At 39.2% G+C, this 15,249-nt stretch overlaps 1 non-coding gene across 1 annotated transcript; it reads left to right on the top strand.

Annotated features, from left to right (window-relative positions):
• The first annotated feature begins 8,160 nt into the window (after positions 1-8,160).
• LOC112746500 (small nucleolar RNA R71) lies at positions 8,161-8,268 on the top strand. The gene has a single exon (XR_003174381.1). It is a non-coding gene; the product is annotated as a small nucleolar RNA R71 (small nucleolar RNA).
• Positions 8,269-15,249: the final 6,981 nt, after the last annotated feature.

The following is a 15,249-nucleotide window of genomic DNA, read 5'->3' as shown; positions in this document are numbered from 1 at the left end:
ATTTCTCAGAGTCTGAATGGAATGCAAGCTGCATCCAACAGTACTCAAGAGGCATCTGCTGAAGAAGAAGCTTATGATCCTGAAAACCCTGCAATAGCAGAGGTGAATTACATGGGTGAACCATATGGAAACACCTATAATCCCTCATGGAGAAATCACCCAAATCTCTCATGGAAGGATCAACAAAAGCCTCAACAAGGCTTTAATAATGGTGGAAGAAATAGGTTTAACAATAGTAAACCTTTTCCATCATCCACTCAGCAACAGACAGAGAACTCTGAACAAAATACATCTAATTTTGCAAACTTAGTTTCTGATCTATCTAAGGCCACTATAAGTTTCATGAATGAAACAAAGTCCTCAATTAGAAATTTGGAGGCACAAGTGGGCCAGCTGAGTGAAAGGATCACTGAAATCCCTCCTAGTACTCTCCCAAGCAATACAGAAGAAAATCCAAAAGGAGAGTGCAAGGCCATTGACATAGTCAACACGGCCGAACTTAGAGAGGAAGGGGAGGACATGAATCCCAAGGAGGAAGACCTCCTGGGACGTCCAGTGATCAATAAGGAGCTTCCCTCTGAGGAACCAAAGGAATCTGAGACTCATCTAGAGACCATAGAGATTCCATTGAACCTCCTTATGCCATTCATGAGCTCTGATGAGTATTCCTCTTCTGAAGAGAATGAGGATGTTACTAAGGAGCAAGTTACCAAGTACCTTGGTGCAATCATGAAGCTGAATGCCAAATTATTTGGTATTGAGACTTGGGAAGATGAACCTCCCTTGTTCACCAATGAACTAAGTGATCTGGATCAACTGACATTGCCTCAGAAGAAACAGGATCCTGGAAAGTTCCTAATACCTTGTACCATAAGCACCATGAACTTTGAAAAGGCTCTGTGTGACCTTGATTCAGGGATAAACCTCATGCCCCTCTCTGTAATAGAGAAACTGGGAATCTTTGGGGTGCAAGCTGCTAAAATCTCATTAGAGATGGCAGACAATTCAAGAAAACAGGCTTATGGACAAGTAGAGGACGTGTTAGTAAAGGTTGAAGGCCTTTACATCCCTGCTGACTTCTTAGTCCTAGATACTGGGAAGGATGAGGATGAATCCATCATCCTTGGAAGACCCTTCCTAGCCACAGCAAGAGCTGTGATTGATGTTGACAGAGGCGAATTAGTCCTTCAATTGAATGAGGACTCCCTTGAGTTTAAAACTCAAGGACATCCTTCTGTAAACATGGAAAAGAGGCACAGTAAGTGATGAGCGGATATTTTATACGCTTTTTGGGGTTAATTTCATATAGATTTTAGTATGTTTTAGTTGGTTTTTAGTTTATTTTCATTAGTTTCTAGGAAAAATCCACATTTCTGGACTTTACTATGAGTTTGTGTGTTTTTCTGTAATTTCAGGTATTTTCTGGCTGAAATTGAGGGAGCTGAGCAAAAATCTGATTCAGGCTGAAAAAGGACTGCTGATGCTGTTGGATTCTGACCTCCCTGCACTCAAAATGGATTTTCTGGAGCTACAGAACTCCAAATGGCGTGCTTCCAATTGCGTTGGAAAGTAGACATCCAGGGCTTTCCAGAAACATATAATAGTCCATACTTTGCTCAAGGATAGACGACGTAAACTGGCGTTCAACGCCAGTTCTCTGCCCAATTCTGGCGTCCAGCGCCAGAAACAAGTTGAAAGTTGGAGTTCAACGCCAGAAAAGGATCCAAAGCTGGCGTTGAACGCCCAAAACAGCCCCAGGCACGTGAGAAGCTTTAGTTTCAGCCCCAGCACACACCAAGTGGGCCCCAGAAGTGGATTTCTGCACTATCTGTTATAGTTTACTCATTTTCTGTAAACCTAGGCTACTAGTTTAGTATTTAAACAACTTTTAGAGATTCATTTTGCATCTCATGACATTTTAGATCTGAACTTTGTACTCTTTGACGGCATGAGTCTCTAAACTCCATTGTTGGGGGTGAGGAGCTCTGCTGTGTCTCGATGAATTAATGCAAGTATTTCTGTTTTCCATTCAAACATGCGTGTTCCTATCTAAGATATCCATTCACGCCTAAATATGGAGAAGGTGATGATCAGTGACACTCATCACCTTCCTCAATCCATGAACGTGTGTCTAACAATCACTTCCGTTCTACATCAGATTGAATGAATATCTCTTAGATTCCCTAATCAGAATCTCCGTGGTATAAGCTAGATTGATGGCGGCATTCATGAGAATCCGGAAAGTCTAAACCTTGTCTGTGGTATTCCGAGTAGGATTCTGGGATTGGATGGCTGTGACGAACTTCAAACTCGTGAGTGCTGGGCGTAGTGACAGACGTAAAAGGATAGTAAATCCTATTCCGGTACGATTGAGAACCTGCAGATGATTAGTCGTGCGATGACAGCGCATTTGGACCCTTTTCACTGGAAGAATGGATGGTAGCCATTGACAACCGTGATCCACTGGTGCGCAGAAATTGTGATTACACTTTAATTATGTAAAATTCATCGCTCTTTCTTTCCCTGGTAATGACGCCAAAAAATATGATGCCAATACCATGGTTCACAACTTCGCACAACTAACCAGCAAGTGCACTGGGTCGTCCAAGTAATACCTTACGTGAGTAAGGGTCGAATCCCACGGAGATTGTTGGTATAAAACAAGCTATGGTCACCTTGCAAATCTCAGTCAGGTAGGGTTAAATGTGATTGGATTAGATAATTAAAAGATAAATAATAAAGGATAGAAATACTTATGTAATTCATTGGTGAGAATTTCAGATAAGCGAATAGAGATGCTTTCGTTCCTCTGAACCTCTGCTTTCCTGCTATCTTCATCCAATCAGTCTTACTCCTTTCCATGGCTGGCTTTATGTGATACATCACCATTGTCAATGGCTACTTTTGGTCTTCTCTCGGGAAAATGATCCAAATGTCCTGTCACGGCACGGCTAATCGTCTGGAGGCATCACCCTTGTCAATGGTTTCATCTTATCCTCTCAGTGAAAATGATCAACGCACCCTATCACGGCACGGCTATTCATCTGTCGGTTCTCGACCATGCTGGAATAGGATTTACTATCCTTTTGCGTCTGTCACTACGCCCGGCAATCGCGAGTTTGGAGCTCGTCACAGTCATTCAGTCATTGAATCCTACTCGGAATACCACAGACAAGGTTTAGACCTTCCGGATTCTCTTGAATGCCGCCATCATTCTAGCTTACACCATGAAGATTCCGATTAAGAGATCTAAGAGATACTCATTCAATCTAATGTAGAACGGAAGTGGTTGTCAGGCACACGTTCATAGGGAATGATGATGATTGTCACGTTCATCACATTTAGATTGAAGTGCGAATGAATATCTTAGAAGCGAAATAAGATGAATTGAATAGAAAATAGTATTACTTTGCATTAATCTTTGAGGAACAGCAGAGCTCTACACCTTAATCTATGGAGTGTAGAAACTCTACTGTTAAAGTTACATAAGTGAATAGAGTTCATTGGTCTCGGCCCCAGAGGGGAACCGGAGTAACCAAGACTGTGAATACAATGATAAAAAGTTCTATTTATAATAAACTAGTCACTAGAGTTTACAGGAGTAAGTAATTGATGCATAAATCCACTTTCGGGGCCCACTTGGTGTGTGCTTGGGCTGAGCTTTGAGTGTTGCACGTGTAGAGGTCCTCCTTGGAGTTGAACGCCAGCTTTTGTGCCAGTTTGGGCGTTCAACTCTGGTTTTGGATCCTTTCTGGCGTTGGACGCCAGAATTGGGCAGAGAGCTGGCGTTGAACGCCAGTTTGCGTCGTCTATTCTTGGCCAAAGTATAGACTATTATATATTGCTGGAAATCCCTGGATGTCTACTTTCCAACGCAATTGGAAGCGCACCATTTCGAGTTCTGTAGCTCCAGAAAATCCACTTTGAGTGCAGGGAGGTCAGAATCCAACAGCATCAGCAGTCCTTCTTCAACCTCTGAATCTGATTTTTGCTCAAGTCCCTCAATTTCAGCCAGAAAATACCTGAAATCACAGAAAAATACACAAACTCATAGTAAAGTCTAGAAATGTGAATTTAACATAAAAACTAATGAAAACATCCCTAAAAGTAACTAGATCCTACTAAAAACATACTAAAAACAATGCCAAAAAGCGTATAAATTATCCGCTCATCACAACACCAAACTTAAATTGTTGCTTGTCCCCAAGCAACTGAAAATCAAGTAGGATAAAAAGAAGAGAATATACTATAAATTCCAAACTATCAATGAAACATAGCTCCAATCAAATGAGCGGGACTTATAGCTTTTTGCCTCTTGAATAGTTTTGGCATCTCACTTTATCCATTGAGGTTCAGAATTATTGGCATCTATAGGAACTCAGAGTTCAGATAGTGTTATTGATTCTCCTAGTTCAGTATGATGATTCTTGAACACAGCTTCTTTATGAGTCTTGGCCGTGGCCCTAAGCACTTTATTTTCCAGTATTACCACCGGATACATAAATGCCACAGACACATAATTGGGTGAACCTTTTCAGATTGTGACTCAGCTTTGCTAAAGTCCCCAATTAGAGGTGTCCAGGGTTCTTAAGCACACTCTTTTTTTGCTTTGGACCTTGACTTTTACCGCTCAGTCTCAAGTTTTCACTTGACACCTACACGCCACAAGCACATGGTTAGGGACAGCTTGGTTTAGCCGCTTAGACCAGGATTTTATTCCTTTAGGCCCTCCTATCCACTGATGCTCAAAGCCTTGGGATCCTTTTTATTTGCCCTTGCCTTTTGGTTTTAAGGGTTATTGGCTTTTTGCTCTTGCCTCTTGGTTTTAAGAGCTTTTGGCTTTTTCTGCTTGCTTTTTCTTTCTATTTTTTTTTCTATTTTTTTCGCCTTTTTTTTTCTGCAAGCTTTGTTCTTTGCTGCTTTTTCTTGCTTCAAGAATCATTTTTATGATTTTTCAGATTATCAAATAACATGTCTCCTAGTCATCATTCTTTCAAGAGCCAACATATTTAACATTCTTAAAACAACAACTTCAGAAGACATATGCACTGTTCAAGCATACATTCAGAAAACAAGAAGCATTGTCACCACATCAATATAATTAAGCTAAGTTCAAGGATAAATTCAAAACTTATGTACTTCTTGTTCTTTTGAATTAAAACATTTTTTCATTTAAGAGAGGTGATGGATTCATAGGACATTCATAACTTTAAGACAAAGTTACTAACTACTAATGATCATGTAATGAAGACACAAACATAGATAAGCACATAACATGGAAAACGAAAAACAGAAGAAATAAGAACAAGGAATGAATCCACCTTAGTGATGGTGGCGTTTCCTTCTTGAGGAACCAATGATGTCCTTGAGCTCTTCTATGTCTCTTCCTTGTCTTTGTTGCTCCTCCCTCATTGCTTTTTGATCTTCTCTTATTTCATGAAGCATGATGGAGTGCTCTTGATGTTCCACCCTTAGTTGTCCCATGTTGAAACTTAATTCTTCTAGAGAGGTGTTGATGTGCTCCCAATAGTTCTGTGGAGGAAAGTGCATCCCTTGAGGTATCTCAGGGATCTCTTGATGATGAGCTTCTTCATGTGCCTGTTGAGATCCATGAATGTGCTCTCTTGTTTGCTCCATCCTGTTCTTAGTGATGGGCTTGTGAGATGAATCTTTCCATCTCCCATGGCTCAGAGGTGGAAGCTTTTGTCTTCCCTTTCCTCTTTCTTGAGGTTTCTCTGGCCTTAGGTGCCATTAATGGTTATGGAAAAACAAAAAGCTTATGCTTTTACCACACCAAACTTAGAATGTTGCTCGCCCTCGAGCAAAAGAAGAAAGAATAGAAGAAGAAGAAGAAGATATGGAGGAGATGGAGGGATGTGTGTATGGATGTGAGTGGTGAATAGAAAACAGAAGGGATGGTCATGAATGGAGAGAGAGGGTGAGGTGGGTGGGGATCCTGTGGGGTCCACAGATCCTGAGATGATCCTGTGGTGTCCACAGATCTTGAGGTGATTCTGTGGTGTCCACAGATCCGGAGGTGTCAAGGATTTACATCCATGCACCCTTTAGGCATGTAAAAATGCCCTTGCACACAACTCTGGGCGTTCAGCGCCAGGTTGGTGCCCTTTGGGCATTCAACGCCCATTTGTTGGCCATTTCTGGCGTTGAACGCCAGAACCATGCTTGTTCTGGGCGTTCAGCACCCAGACACTGCCCATTTTGGGCGTTCAGCGCCAGAACCATGCTCTGTTCTGGCGTTGAACGCCAGGCAGATGCTTCCTCCAGGGTGTGATTTTTCTTCTGCTGTTTTTGATTCTGTTTTCAATTTTTTTGTTTATTTTGTGACTCCACATAATCATGAACCTATAAAGACATATAACTAAGAAAAATATAGTTAGATAAATAAAAATTGGGTTGCCTTCCAACAAGCGCTTCTTTAATGTCAATAGCTTGACAGTGGGCTCTCATGGAGCCTCACAGATGTTCAGAGCATTGTTGAGACTCTCCAACACCAAACTTAGAGTTTGGATATGGAAGTTCAACACCAAACTTAGAGTTTGGTTGTGGCCTCCCAACACCAAACTTAGAGTCTGACTGTGGGGGCTTTGGTTGACTCTGCTTTGAGAGAAGCTTTTTCTGCTTCCTCTCCATGGATGCAGAGAGAGATCCTTGAGTTGTAAACACAAGGTTGTTCTCATTCAATTGAAGGATTAATTCTCCTCTGTCCACATCAATCACAGCTCTTGTTGTGGCTAGGAAAGGTCTTCCTAGGATGATGGATTCATCCTCTTCCTTTCCAGTATCCAAGACTATGAAATTAGCAGGGATGTAAAGGCCTTCAACCTTTACTAACACGTCCTCTACTTGTCCATAAGCCTGTTTTCTTGAATTATCTGCCATCTCTAATGAGATTTTAGTAGCTTGCACCCCATAGATTCCCAGTTTCTCTATTACAAAGAGGGGCATGAGGTTTATCCCTGAACCAAGGTCACACAGAGCCTTAAAGATCATGGTGCCTATGGTACAAGGTATTATGAACTTTCCAGGATCCTGTCTCTTCTGAGGCAATGTCAGTTGATCCAGATCACTTAGTTCATTGATGAACAAGGGAGGTTCAACTTCCCAAGTATCAATGCCAAATAATTTGGCATTTAGCTTCATAATTACACCAAGAAACTTGGCAGTTTGCTCTTTAGTAACCTCCTCATTCTCTTCAGAAGAGGAATACTCATCAGAGCTCATGAAGGGCATAAGGAGGTTCAATGGAATCTCTATGGTCTCTAGATGAGCCTCAGAGTCCTTTGGTTCCTCAGAGGGAAGCTCCTTATTGATCACTGGACGTCCCAGGAGGTCTTCCTCCTTGGGATTCACGTCCTCTCCTTCCTTTACAGGTTCGGCCATGGTGCTTATGTCAATGGCCTTGCACTCTCTTTTTGGGTTCTCTTCTGTATTGCTTGGGAGAGTACTAGGAGGGATTTCAGTGATCCTCTTACTCAGCTGGCCCACTTGTGCTTCCAAATTTCTAATGGAAGACCTTGTTTCATTCATGAAACTTGCAGTGGCCTTGGATAGATCAGAGACTAAGTTTGCTGAATTAAAAGTATTTTGTTCAGAGTTCTCTCTCTGTTGCTGAGTGGATGATGGAAAGGGTTTATTATTGTTAAACCTGTTTCTTCCACCATTATTAAAGCCTTGTTGAGGCTTTTGATCCTTCCATGAGAAATTTGGATGATTTCTCCATGATGAGTTATAGGTGTTTCCATAAGGTTCACCTAAGTAATTCACCTCTGCTATTGCAGGGTTCTCAGGATCATAAGCTTCTTCTTCAGGAGAAGCCTCTTGAGTACTGTTGGATGCAGCTTGCATTCCATTCAGACTCTGAGAAATCATATTGACTTGCTGAGTCAATATTTTGTTCTGAGCCAATATGGCATTCAGAGTATCAACTTCAAGAACTCCCTTCTTCATAGGCGTCCCATTACTCACAGGATTCCTCTCAGAAGTGTACATAAACTGGTTATTAGCAACCATATCAATGAGTTCTTGAGCTTCTGCAGGCGTTTTCTTTAGGTGAATGGATCCACCTGCAGAGGTATCCAATGACATCTTAGATAACTCAGACAGACCATCATAGAATATATCCAGGATGGTCCATTCTGAAAGCATGTCAGAAGGACACTTTTTGGTCAGTCCTTTGTATCTCTCCCAAGCTTCATAGAGGGATTCACCTTCTTTCTGTCTGAAGGTTTGAACATCCACTCTAAGCTTGCTCAGCTTTTGAGGAGGAAAGAACTTGGCTAGGAAAGCCTTGACCAGCTTATCCCAAGAGTTCAGGCTATCCTTAGGTTGAGAGTCCAACCATACTCTAGCTCTGTCTCTTACAGCAAAAGGGAAAAGCATGAGCCTGTAGACTTCAGGATCTACTCCATTAGTCTTAACAGTATCACATATCTGCAAGAATTCAGTCAAGAACTAGAAAGGATCTTCAGATGGAAGTCCATGAAACTTGCAGTTCTGCTGCATCAGAGAAACTAATTGAGGTTTCAGCTCAAAGTTGTTTGCTCCAATGGCAGGAATGGAGATGCTTCTTCCATGTAAATTGGAATTTGGTGCAGTAAAGTCACCAAGCATTCTCCTTGCATTGTTGTTGGGTTTCGGCTGCCATCTCCTTTACTTGTTCGAAATTTTCAATCAAGTTGTCTCTGGATTGTTGTCATTTAGCTTCTCTTAATTTCCTCTTCAGAGTCCTTTCAGGTTCTGGATCAGCTTCAACAAGAATGTCTTTTTCTCTATCCCTGCTCATAAGAAAGAGAAGAGAAAAAGAAAAGAAGAGGAATCCTCTATGTCACAGTAAAGAGGTTCCTTATTATTAGTAGAAGAAGAGAAGAAGAAGAAAAAATTCGAACACAGATAGAAGAGGGGGGTTCGAATTTGGTGAGTGAGGGAGAGATGTTAGTAGATGAATAAATAGATAGAAGGAGTTGAGAGAGAATGATTTTCGAAAATTATTTTTGAAAAAGAGTTAGTGATTTTCGAAAATAGTTTTTGAAAAATGTTAGTAGTTTTTTTTTTCGAAAATTCAAAATAAAAATAAAATAATTAGTTAATTAAAAAGAAATTTTTGAAAAAGGGGGAAAATATTTTCGAAAATAGAGAGAGAGTTAGTTAGGTGGTTTTGAAAAAGGTAAGAAACAAACAAAAAGTTAGTTAGTTAGTTGAAACAAAAATCAATTTTGAAAAGATAAGGAGTTGGGAAGTTAGAGAAGATATTTTGAAATCAAATTTTTTGAAAAAAGATAAGATAAGAAGATATTTTTGAAAAGATATGATAGAAATTAGTTTTTGAAAAAGATTTGAATTTTTAAAAACACTATTAATGACTTGATTCACAAGAAATCACAAGATATGATTCTAGAACTTAAAGTTTGAATCTTTCTTAACAAGCAAGTAACAAACTTGAAATTTTTGAATCAAAACATTAATTGGTGATGTTATTTTCGAAAATTTGATATAAAAATAAGAAAAATATTTTTGAAAAATGTTTTTAGAATTTTCGAAAATAACTAAGAAAATTGAAAAAGATTTGATTTTTGAAAAAGATTTTGAAAAAGATAAGATTTTTAAATTGAAAATTTGATTTGACTCATAAAAACAACTAGATTTTAAAAACTTTTTGAAAAAGTCAAATCTAATTTTTGAATTTATGAGAGAGAAACAGGGAAAGATATTTTTTTTATTTTTGAATTTTTAATGAAGAGAGAGAAAAACAAGAAAAATGATGCAATGCATGAGAATTTTAGATCAAAACATGTGATGCATGCAAGAATGCTATGAATGTCAAGATGAACACCAAGAACACTATGAATGTTAAGATGAACACCAAGAACATATTTTTGAAAAATTTTTAATGCAAGGAAAACATGCAAGACACCAAACTTAGAATTCTTTAATGCTTAGACACTAAGAATTCAAGAATGCATATGAAAAACAAGAAAAGACACAAAATATGCAAATGCAAAGATCAAACAAGAAGACTTACCAAGAACAACTTGAAGATCATGAGGAACACTATGAATGCATGAGAATTTTCAAAAAATGCAAGATGAGTATGCAATTGACACCAAACTTATAACAGGACTCAAGACTCAAACAAGAACACAAAAAATATTTTTGATTTTTATGATTTTATGATTTTTTTTTTTTGTATTTTCTTTTAATTTTTTCGAAAACCATTTTGAAAAAGAAAAATAAGGATTCCAAAATTTTTAATATGAATTCCAGGAATCTTATGCTCTTTAGTCTAAAGCTCCAATCAAAGGGTCAGGCATGGCTTAATAGCCAGCCAAGCTTTAGCATGTAACAGGTAGATCATGAATCAGCAGTAGGTGGATTCGCACCAACTAGCTTGCTCTTGATAACAAATTGGAAGCCTCAGTCCAAATGAATTTGGACATGGCTTTACAGCCAGCCAGGCTTCAACATGCTTCATGAAACACTAGAATTCATTCTTAAAAATTCTGAAGAAAAATATATTTTTGAAAACATTTTTATTTTAAGAATTTTTTTTTTCGAAAACAGAGGAGAAATTTTTGAAAAATTTTTGAAAACAAAACAAAAAGAAAATTACCTAATCTGAGCAACAAGATGAACCGTCAGTTGTCCAAACTCAAACAATCCCCGGCAACGGCCCCAAAAACTTGGTGCGCAGAAATTGTGATTACACTTTAATTATGTAAAATTCATCGCTCTTTCTTTCCCTGGTAATGGCGCCAAAAAATATGATGCCAATACCATGGTTCACAACTTCGCACAACTAACCAGCAAGTGCACTAGGTCGTCCAAGTAATATCTTACGTGAGTAAGGGTCGAATCCCACAGAGATTGTTGGTATGAAGCAAGCTATGGTCACCTTGCAAATCTCAGTCAGGTAGGGTTAAATGTGATTGGATTAGATAATTAAAAGATAAATAATAAAGGATAGAAATACTTATGTAATTCATTGGTGAGAATTTCAGATAAGCGAATAGAGATGCTTTCGTTCCTCTGAACCTCTGCTTTCCTGCTATCTTCATCCAATCAGTCTTACTCCTTTCCATGGCTGGCTTTATGTGATACATCACCATTGTCAATGGCTACTTTCGGTCTTCTCTCGGGAAAATGATCCAAATGCCCTGTCACGGCACGGCTAATCGTCTGGAGGCATCACCCATGTCAATGGTTTCATCTTATCCTCTCAGTGAAAATGATCAACGCACCCTGTCACGGCACGGCTATTCATCTGTCGGTTCTCGATCATGCTGGAATAGGATTTACTATCCTTTTGCGTCTGTCACTACGCCCGGCAATCGCGAGTTTGGAGCTCGTCACAGTCATTCAGTCATTGAATCCTACTCGGAATACCACAGACAAGGTTTAGACCTTCCAGATTCTCTTGAATGCCGCCATCATTCTAGCTTACACCACGAAGATTCCGATTAAGAGATCTAAGAGATACTCATTCAATCTAATGTAGAACGAAAGTGGTTGTCAGGCACACGTTTATAGGGAATGATGATGATTGTCACGTTCATCACATTCAGATTGAAGTGCGAATGAATATCTTAGAAGCGAAATAACATGAATTGAATAGAAAATAGTAGTACTTTGCATTAATCTTTGAGGAACAGCAGAGCTCTACACCTTAATCTATGGAGTGTAGAAACTCTACCGTTAAAGTTACATAAGTGAATAGAGTTCATTGGTCTCGGCCCCAGAGGGGAACCGGAGTAACCAAGACTGTGAATACAATGATAAAAAGTTCTATTTATAATAAACTAGTCACTAGGGTTTACAAGAGTAAGTAATTGATGCATAAATCCACTTTCGGGGCCCACTTGGTGTGTGCTTGGGCTGAGCTTTGAGTGTTGCACGTGTAGAAGTCCTCCTTGGAGTTGAACGCCAGCTTTTGTGCCAGTTTGGGCGTTCAACTCTGGTTTTGGCTCCTTTTCTGGCGCTGGACGCCAGAATTGGGCAGAGAGCTGGCGTTGAACGCCCGTTTGCGTCGTCTATTCTTAGCCAAAGTATGGACTATTATATATTGCTGGAAAGCCCTGGATGTCTACTTTCCAATGCAGTTGGAAGCGCGCCATTTCGAGTTCTGTAGCTCCAGAAAATCCACTTTGAGTGCAGGGAGGTTAGAATCCAACAGCATCAGCAGTCCTTCTTCAACCTCTGAATCTGATTTTTGCTCAAGTCCCTCAATTTCAGCCAGAAAATACCTAAAATCACAGAAAAACACACAAACTCATAGTAAAGTCCAGAAATGTGAATTTAACATAACAACTAATGAAAATATCCCTAAAAGTAACTAGATCCTACTAAAAACATACTAAAAACAATGCCAAAAAGCGTATAAATTATCCGCTCATCATCCACCTACACATAGCTTGCCATAGGAGGACGTGCGTGCGTGAATCAGAAAATAGAGGAAAGCAGAATTTCAGAAGACAAAGCATCTTCAAAACTCCAGCATATTCTCCATCATTGCATACAAGTATAATTTGTGTTCTGCCCTTTTATTCCTTGCAATCAAATTTGATAAGTGAATTATTTTATTGTTTTCCTGACTAAGAGTTACAAGATAACCATAGATTGCTTCAAGCCAACAATCTCCGTGGGATCGACCCTTACTCACGTAAGGTATTACTTGGACGACCCAGTGCACTTGCTGGTTAGTTGTGCGGAATTACATTGTGAAGTAATTTTCGTGCACCAAGTTTTTGGTGCCGTTGCCGGGGATTGTTCGTGTTTGAACAACTGACGGTTTATTTTGTTGCTTAGATTAGGAAAATTTTTCTTTTTGGTTTAGAGTCTCTTATTATTGTTCTTGGTTAAAAATATCCTTCTTCAAAACAAGTGTTACATTTATTGCCCAATTGCCTAGAGTGTTGGTTTATGTTCTTGATGATTGGGCACCAGTTTTATTAAAAATCTTTTTCAAAAATAATTTTTTCTTGATTAAATCTTGTGCCAAACTTTAAGTTTGGTGTTTTCTTGTTGATTTTTTTCTTTGGTTTTCAAAAATTTTATTTTGGTTTTCTAAAAATTTTAAGTTTGGTGTTCGTTATTCATGTTCTTGTGTTCTTGTGAATCTTCAAAGTATTCTTGAGTTTTTTCTTGTGTCTTGATCTTAAAATTTTTAAGTTTGGTGTTCCTTGGTGTTTTCCCTCCAAAAATTTTCGAAAACAATGAGCATTAGATCTAAAAAATTTTAAATCTTGTGCTATTTTATTGTTTTTCTCTCTCCTCTTTAAATTCAAAAATATCTTTCCTCTCTATTTTAAAACAAATTTTCGAAAATTATTTTTAAAAAACTCATATCTTTTTCAAAACTTCCTAACCACTTTCTCTCTCCTCAGTTTTTTGAAATTCTTCACCCATTTTTATTTATTTTATTTTAATTTTTTTATTTCGAAAATAAAATAAATTAATTAAAAAAATTATTTTTATTCTATTTTACATCATCTCCCTTTCTCCATCATGGATCTAAGCGGAAATGAACAGTCCAGGAGGACACTGGGGTCATATGCTAACCCCTCTACTGCTTCATATGGGAGTAGTATCTGCATACCCTCCATTGGAGTCAGTAGCTTCGAGTTGAATCCTCAGCTCATTATCATGGTGCAGCAAAGTTGCCAGTATTCCGGTCTTCCACAGAAAGAACCTACAGAGTTTCTGGCATAATTTTTACAAATTGCTGACACAGTACATGATAAGAAAATAGATCAGGATGTCTACAGACTACTACTGTTTTCATTTGCTGTAAAAGATCAAGCTAAGAGGTGGTTAAATAACCAACCTAAGGCCAGCATAAGGACATGGAAACAGCTGACAGAAAAATTCCTGAATCAATACTTTCCCCCAAAACGGATGACACGACTAAGGCTGGACATCCAAGGCTTTAAACAAGGAGATAAGGAATCTCTTTATGATGCCTGGGAGAGATACAGAGAGATGCTACGAAAATGCCCCTCTGAAATGTTTTCAGAGTGGGTTCAGTTAGACATCTTCTATTATGGGCTTGCAGAAGGAGCTCAGATGTCTCTAGATTACTCAGCTGGTGGATCTATCCACAGGAGAAAGACAATTGAAGAGGCTCAAGAGCTCATTGATACAGTTGCCAGGAATCAGCATCTGTACCTAAGCAGTGACCCTTCCATGAAAGAAGAGGTTAAAACAGTAACTGCTGAACTCAGCCCTGTAGAACAAGCTGCTGAATTCAATCAGCAATTGGACTTTCTAACAAAGCAGTTAGCCGAATTCAAGGATAAACTACAAGAAACAAGGATGGCTAATATAAATATGGAAGAACAATTGAAGCAAACAAAGCAGCAGCTGTCAAGACAAATAACAGAAGAATGCCAAGCAGTTCAATTGAGAAGTGGGAAAACATTAAATACCCCACCTCAAGGCAGCAAAGAGCCAAGAAATGAGCAAACCACCCAAAATTCACCTGAGGACAGTAAGAGCCCAGGGAAAAGTAATTCTGGCGTTAAAATGCCAGAAATCTGGTGGAAGGCTGGCGCTGAACGCCCAGACCATACCCAAGACTGGCGTTCAACGCCAGTAACAAGCAAGGACTGGCATTCAACGCCAGAAACAAGCAAGGATCTGGCGTTGAACGCCCAAAATGGGCACAGTTCTGGCGTTCAGACGCCAGGAACAGACAAGGAGTTGGCGTCTAATGTCACTCCAGCTTCTAACTCTGGCACTCAATTGCCAGTGAGGGATCAGACACACACAAGTGCTGATGACAACCCCTCTAAAAGGGCTTCTTCAACCACTTCTGTAGGCAATAAACTTACAGCAACTAAGGTTGAGGAATATAAAGCCAAGATACCTTATCCTCAAAAACTCTGGAAAGAGGAGCAGGATAAGCAATTTGCTCGCTTTGCAGATTATCTCAGGACTCTTGAAATAAAGATTCCATTTGCAGAGGCACTTGAGCAAATACCTTCTTATGCCAAGTTCATGAAAGAGATCTTGAGTCATAAAAAGGATTGGAGAGAAACAGAAAGAGTTCTCCTCACTAAAGAATGCAGTGCAGTCATTCTAAAAAGCTTTCCTGAAAAGCTTAAAGACCCTGGGAGTTTTCTGATACCATGCATATTAGGAGGTAATTGCACCAAGACAGCTTTATGCGATCTTGGGGCAAGCATCAACCTAATACCTGCATCCACTATCAGAAAGCTTGGCTTAACTGAAGAAGTT

This window comes from Arachis hypogaea, chromosome 14, assembly GCF_003086295.3.
Source record: "Arachis hypogaea cultivar Tifrunner chromosome 14, arahy.Tifrunner.gnm2.J5K5, whole genome shotgun sequence".
Classification (NCBI taxonomy): domain Eukaryota; kingdom Viridiplantae; phylum Streptophyta; class Magnoliopsida; order Fabales; family Fabaceae; genus Arachis; species Arachis hypogaea.
The sequence above is the reverse complement of the archived record's forward strand: the minus strand, read 5'-3'. Positions and strand labels throughout refer to the sequence as shown.